Source organism: Austrofundulus limnaeus, unplaced genomic scaffold, assembly GCF_001266775.1.
Source record: "Austrofundulus limnaeus strain Quisiro unplaced genomic scaffold, Austrofundulus_limnaeus-1.0 Scaffold2056, whole genome shotgun sequence".
Lineage (NCBI taxonomy): Eukaryota > Metazoa > Chordata > Actinopteri > Cyprinodontiformes > Rivulidae > Austrofundulus > Austrofundulus limnaeus.
In genome coordinates, this window is record NW_013954458.1 from 5,805 (window position 1) to 12,663 (window position 6,859).

Sequence of the window (6,859 nt, forward strand, 5' to 3'; positions counted from 1 at the left end):
TGCTGCTGGTGGCACATTATGGTCACCATTTGGGGCATCCTGATACCAGATTTCCTAAAACCGAGTACAAGTACTTCAGTTTGGGTACTTACCGAGTTAGAATATAAACATAATGCCTTTAAAAACACATGTTTCTAATTTACAACATGGTGCCTCTCCTTTCTTCTAGGCCTACAGCCGCTCTGACTGTATCAAATCAAAAATACAGCACTGCTGCAACTTTTAAAGCTTTTCTTGGTTATGGGTWTTGGGGCATTTTGAACGAGTTGTAAAAATGTTGGTATTGGATCCAGTATTGGCACCAATATTCACCATGGTAACCCTTCACCTGCTGTCACTCCCTGGCAGTAAACACAAGAGCAGCAAAACACCAAAGTTTGGGCCAACCTTCTGTAGAAAAATCTCTTTTTTAACTTTAACTGCATTAGTTTGAAAACCATTAAAGACATCAAAAACCAGTTTGAACCTGTTAATTTCTGAATTTCTGTGACCTATTTAAATTATTAATGACATTTTTACAGTAACGTATGCCTGAGAGCTTTATAAAAATGCTGGGTTTTCTCATCTTTTTTTTTTTTTGCTGCATTCCCATTGATTGACATTATGCCTATGGTTCATTACATCACCACCATAAGTCTTACCACACTACTCCCAGTGGAGTCACGTGTTTTGATGCAAGAGTTGCGCATTTATTTTCAAAGCTGTGCAATGAGGTACAGAAATACATTATTTACATTAATTGGGGTGCATTAGGGTGATTTTTTTGTACACAATTTAATACAGTACTTTGCAGTATTTCACTGATACAGCAATGTAAAAAACTCTAGCTCTAATTAGAAACATTTTCCTTTTTCAGCATAATTTTCCAAGCTAAGGAGTTAGTTCCAGAGTAGAGAAGCCTGATAGCAGAAAGCTCTTCTTCTTTATCTACTCACAAAATAAATAAAAAAATCCGTGATAACCCTAAGTAAGCTGTCAGAGACCAAAGACTTTTGGGAAAGCGGGAAATCTTTAAACTATGATGGAGATTTGTCTTTAAGTGCATGGCATTTAAGAATTTTAAAGAGACGTTCACTGTAGCTCTCCCCTTTWTGAAAAGGTGGTTTTTGAGCAGCCTTTTGTGCAAGTCATAAGTCTGTAGAGTTACATCAAAAAATGTTCTTTTCTCCTACAAAAAACCTTCCCAAAACTGCATGAAGCACATTCTTTTTTGTCCTGGTAAACATTTAGGTAATGTGTATTTAAAGACTAGTTTCACAAACCTACAAAAAAAGTGCAAATAGCTCATATTCTGACATTTTTAATCAATTAGCTAACGATTAAGGGCAGACATGAGCCCTTTGAGAGTTCTTCAAGCAGCACTGCAAACATACAAAAAATAATTTTATTTTAACATTTAAAGCATACCGACTTGTAATAATAAAGAAAAAATAAACAAGTTTCTCTCTGTTACAAAAAACAAAACAAAACAAAAAAACAATGAAAGTCTGTTTTCGTTAAACCGTTCTCCTTATAATGTTTTGTTCCAGCCTCAGGCGTGGCACTGAAACATTCTGATAATTATCCAGGCTTATAGTAACAAACATATGTACACAAGTTCTTCTGTATCACTTTGACAAAAAAAAAAAAACATTCCAAACTGTGAAAAACAAGAAAAAGAAGTGTCTTTCATTTCTACTCAACAATTAGTAACGCAGCTTCATTTTAAAGCACATACATAAAGAGCTTTTCCAGCATTTATCTGGATATTTAATTTGTCCAGGTTGTTATTTTCAGCTGATATTTTTGTGGATGAAAGATGCAACCAGAAGACAAAGGTTGAGAATCTCATCAGTGTTGATTGGTGCGGAACATCAACGCACTGAAGAGAGCAAATTTCTGAACCATCTCTTTGTTGCACAGTGTATCGTCATAAAGATAACTTTGACCTTTGAAATGCTACATTGAAGCGTTTGAAAGGACTCCTCTATCAGCAGGAGAAACAAACAAAAAAAAAACTGCAACAAATTACTATGGTTTGTACTTTCCTTGTAGAGTTTTGTCACATCTTGTGTGATTGTCTTCCCCCCGGTGTTTAATTAAGGTCAAACGTTTGCTTCATTTGTGGCAATTACACCAGCTGTGTCAGTCACTCAGCACACCTGGAGCACAGCGGGGGTGGTGGTGTTGGTGTGTGTGTGTGTGTGTGTGTGTGTGTGTGTCAGGATTCCAACAAATGAACCCTGACCCTCCCTCCGTTCACCTCGCAGGCACGTTTCACCTCTCCATCACACCAAACACAACACCTACTCTCCCTCTCACCGTCATGYTGACTTCCCATCACAGCGCAGGTTTCTGTTATCTCTTTCAGCACAGAGACGCTGCTTTAGTGATTAAAACATATTGAATTCACACGTTTTACAAATCTGTTCAAATTACATGTTTAAATATAACAGGAAAAAGATMAAATACAAAGCACGAAAAGTACTCTTGGTAATAAATTTTAAAGTGAGCACCTGAGTGGCAGTAGCTGTGGTACAAGCTCAAAACAAGCATCATTACAAACAGCAGAATAAGCTATTTGGTAATGGCAGAGAAGATTTGGCAAATCTTTCATGTGCACAACCCGCATRCTCAGCTCTACTGCTCATCCCACAAAAATGCATGTTCCTTACAAATGTGGCACCAKTTACACAGGAAATGAACAGGCAAGAGACATTGTTACGAAGAAATAAGCTACCAAACACAAATTACCATTTTGTTTGTGCAAAGTATATTTTGATTTTTATTTTTTAAAATCTGGATTTTCAAACTGGTTAGCTGGATAAGCAAAGTTAAACAATGTGCCAGTTTGTATATTTGGTAGATGTATTGAATAGAAATTACCTAAAATTGCTTTTTAAAAAATGTTTATTTGTGTTTTTTTAACCTAATTTTATTTTACTGGTACTGGACCATATACACTAAAAAAATGAAGTGTTACTTAACTAAGTAATGTTAAATTTTAAAGAAAAGAAGTCAGTTTCTTTACTGCTTTACTCAACTCAGTTTATAATGGAACCAGAGGACGTTTTGGTTGAGTAAAGTCAGCACTTCATTTTTCAGTATATAATCTACGTCATTAGTAAAAATATTGACTCTTCGATGATTTTGTTAAAGACACAAACCCCAAAATTACAGTACWGTAATTTTGCTYGAACRTTTTGCTTGCTTTAACTTTGAAGAAAAGTTTTTGCCTGAACAATCTGGTGCTGTTCAAATTACAACTGTAACAATAGACTTCTCTTTAACTTTTCAGCTAAAAATACATAGCTTCGTGTAAAGTGAGTCGAAGGAAACACTTAGGATTGAGTTAGCAAAAAAAAGAGAAAAACTTTAAAAAATGAGAATACTACTTGTCGCTTTAGGGAGTTCTCTGTCTCAGCTGTCATGAGAACATTTCTGTTTAAGTTTATGGATCATATCTGTATAGGAAGGCCCATGAAGCCATTATTGAGTAATGGGAAGAATCATCATTTCCAGAACAAAGAACAAACAAGAAAAGCACCTTGTCTTCACATACAGTATCTGATTTTGATGTTTCTAATGCAGGAAGGCAGGAAGGAAGTATCATTATTGCGTCGGCTAAGTCAATTTCCTGGGCTCTAGTTGTATCTGTCTCCTCTGTGAGGCCAGCGATCAATCAGCAGCTCATATTACAATGTGAGACCACATCTATGATGTGAACTTATTGCATGAGATTGCTGTGAAAGCCCAGAATTTGCCATGATACATTTTGGGACTTTGGAGAAGCTCGGTGCAGCTAAGATTGCTTGCAGGAAACATCACCTCTCSTCATCTTTCACCATCTTGAAGGGGCCTCCCCCGATCCTACAGGCGTCCAGCTGGGACCAGCAGCTGAGACCCTTACAGCTCTCCAGACGTTTTTCTCCAGAAAAACAAAGAAACACACTGATCCGAGCTCTACGCTTACAATAATCCCCTCTAATGTTTCCGTACAGGCTGCCGATGTGATGATCACATCCATGCGTCTGTGGAGAGTTTGTGATTGGTTTCATAAATCTCTGTACGCAGGCGAGAGTGTGGGTGATAATGATGTGCAAGCATGTGTCTGGGTACAMCCAAGAAACATCTGTGAATGAGAGAGTAAGGGAGAGTATACATTGCAGGCAAACAATGACTAATGTCTGCCCTGCTATCTTTTGTAAGATGATCTGCCCCTGAGGCGAGTGAGAGGACACACCAGATCGTCTCTGTGCACTTCRGAGAAGCAGCACACGAACGCTCCACCGCCAAACGAGCGCCAACAAGACGTCCTTTTCCGGGTGCAGCAAGTTCAACTCGGCGCCCATCGTTACCCGACCCGCAACGCTCAAAAGAGGTGACCCGTGTAAAGCGTTCAAACAACACGAGCGCAAACCGGTCATGTGGCATCACTCGCAAATGTGCAAACACAGAAACAGTCCGGTGGCGAAGAGGCAACCAAGAAAGATGCTTCAGGCCGACGATGCTGATGTCACGGTGACGACGTAACGAGTCCTCTCGGGCCCTGATGTTATAAGATCAAAGACGGATTAATGAGAAAACCAACGATGGGCTGCATCGTTTTGTCCCAAYGCATAAACCTCCTCCTCCCGGTTTGTCTTTCTTGAATGGGATGCCACTCAAATATTTTCCATTGATATGGAAAGGGTGGCACGAAGGTGACACTTAATTTGCCGCTGCCATAATGGACACAACGTCTGCTGCATGCATAATTAATCCACGACTCTTCTCTCTAATAATAATAATAATAATAGCACACAAACCTTGTTCCCYGCCATGTCTGTTCGCGGCTGTGAAACACGTGGCCCTCCCAGCAGAGTTTCATTCGTGCCTTCCTGGTGAGAGGCGGCTGCAATTTACGCCTGATAACTCTCAGAGCAATTATCAAGTCAGCAAGGCAGGAGTTGAGCGGGTTATCACGAGAGAGTGAGAGGGTGACCTGAAGGTTAACAACGGGGGGAGAAACATCTAATAACGTTTAATAAAACCCTAAAAACAGAGCCGTCTCCAGCCAGAGTCAGAGGCGGTCGGGGGGTATTAGGAAGGCAAGCTGCAGACAAGTGTGAGAAGTGTTGAACCACACCGGCAAAGTGAAGATCTGTTCGCGCTATTTTTAACTCTGAATTTTAATGAAACATCTCTCCACTGAGCCCWCTCCCGCCTTTTTTTCTTTCCCCCTCAATGAATTCATTCACTCGCAACAGACATATGTTGTATGGAAACTTCAGTGGTCATATTACAGGGTGAAAGTATGTTATGCTAATTGCAAACTGTGCTTTCTGATGGATTATTTTAAAAAGCAATATGTTCTGGCTGCTGAAGGCGATAATTCTGCATATCCAATAAACCACTGCGCAGATTTTATTGAAACTCTTAGAAAGGAATTATTAGGCCCCTGTTTACAATTTTTTAAAGTTTTGGAGTCAACTCCATATAACACGGCTGCCACAGCTAAATCAAGCTTGGTCACCACAAAAATGGCTGATATTTACAAATGCTAAATTCTAATTTAATAAGGTAGAAGCTGAATATCACCCACAAAAAAACAGTTCAAACGCTACACATTTTCAATTCCTGGAAATATTGGCACCAACAGCAGATGATAACCGTGTTTGTCTGTTGGCAAAATATCTTATGAACCATTGGACAGATTTTATTGAAAATCTCTGAAAAAAATAACTGGATCTACATCTACAGCCCTTTAGCTTTTGGAGTCCTTTCAATCCAAGATGGCCACCACAGCTAATGGGCATTCGTTCACACGAGAAGCACTCCAACTCAGTCATTTTTTACAGTTACTGGGTTAAAAGTTTGTGTGGTGGTAGCTGAGAGTCATCTCTAACACTTAACCTAAGCAAGATCACATTTTTCTGTAAAGCATGACATTGTGCTGAGTTCAAGGATTGACCAAAAYGACTATAGTGGTTGATCTTRRTCTAAAACTCTACAAAAGCAGCGGGCAATATGCATTCCTTCCTTTAATTTGAAATAGCTWTGGATTTATGAAAAGCTAGTCAATCCCAGCAGATTTATACATTTTGTTAGAATCCTACTGCAGAAAGTTGTTCTAATTTACATAAGATTATTACTGTTTTTTTAAAACATCTCCATGTGATGTATTTACGCACATCCAACCATGAATGGATATGAGGCTCAGTCTGGAGGAATAAATAACCATCATCCAAACCCATTTGCCTTGCAGCAGCAGCAGCAGGAGCAGGAGGAGGAGGAGGAGGAGGAGGGAGGGTTTCACCTCCCCTGATGCGTGCTGCTCCATCAGAGAAGCCGGGTCCTGTGTCCCGTGCGGATGCGCAATAATGCATGTTTTTCTGGCACTCGGCTGGGTCAGTGAGGTGATGTGTGCCCTTTTTSTCGTTCAGCAGCTTTGCGCACACAAACGGTCAACACGTCTCGGACGCAGGCGGCAGCGGCGGCGCAGGAGAGCCTCGCGCAGCCCGGAGGAGGCGGTGAACTACAGGAGTTGTCGCTGCGCCCTCTCACAACAACCAAGTTTTGACGGGCCTGCTCCTGCTCGCGCCCTTCCGCGAGCGCGCGCGCGGCCGCGTTTCGTTTTTTTTTTTTTTCTTCAATGAAGAGGAAGCAGCCGCCCCCCGGGAGACTTGTTGGACCGAAGTGTGGAGCTTCTCCATCCCTGGGTTTAGCCCCACCGACACCCCCAGCCCTCCCACCAGGCTCCGCTCCTTCTTTTTAAATAAGTGGGCAGCGGAGGGGACTGTGGGATCATCATCATCATCATCATCATCATCATCATCATCATCATCATCATCATCATCATCATCATCATCATCATCATCATCATCATCATCATCATCAT